We start from the raw sequence: 200 nt of genomic DNA on the forward strand, positions 1-200 counted from the left end.
AATACACTTATGATTATACTCACAATTTGAATAGGGTGAGCATCTTTGAATTTATTAATGAGGTCCACATTATCAGTTATCTTCTTAACTTTATAAGAAGATGAAAAATGTGGATCATCAGATATTTGAACTTCAACGATGAAGAGAAAGGTCTTATCAATTAGGTTGAGAAAAAATGTAGGTGTATCCGATAGATCTCT

Source organism: Arachis duranensis, chromosome 7 (assembly GCF_000817695.3).
Source record: "Arachis duranensis cultivar V14167 chromosome 7, aradu.V14167.gnm2.J7QH, whole genome shotgun sequence".
Lineage (NCBI taxonomy): Eukaryota > Viridiplantae > Streptophyta > Magnoliopsida > Fabales > Fabaceae > Arachis > Arachis duranensis.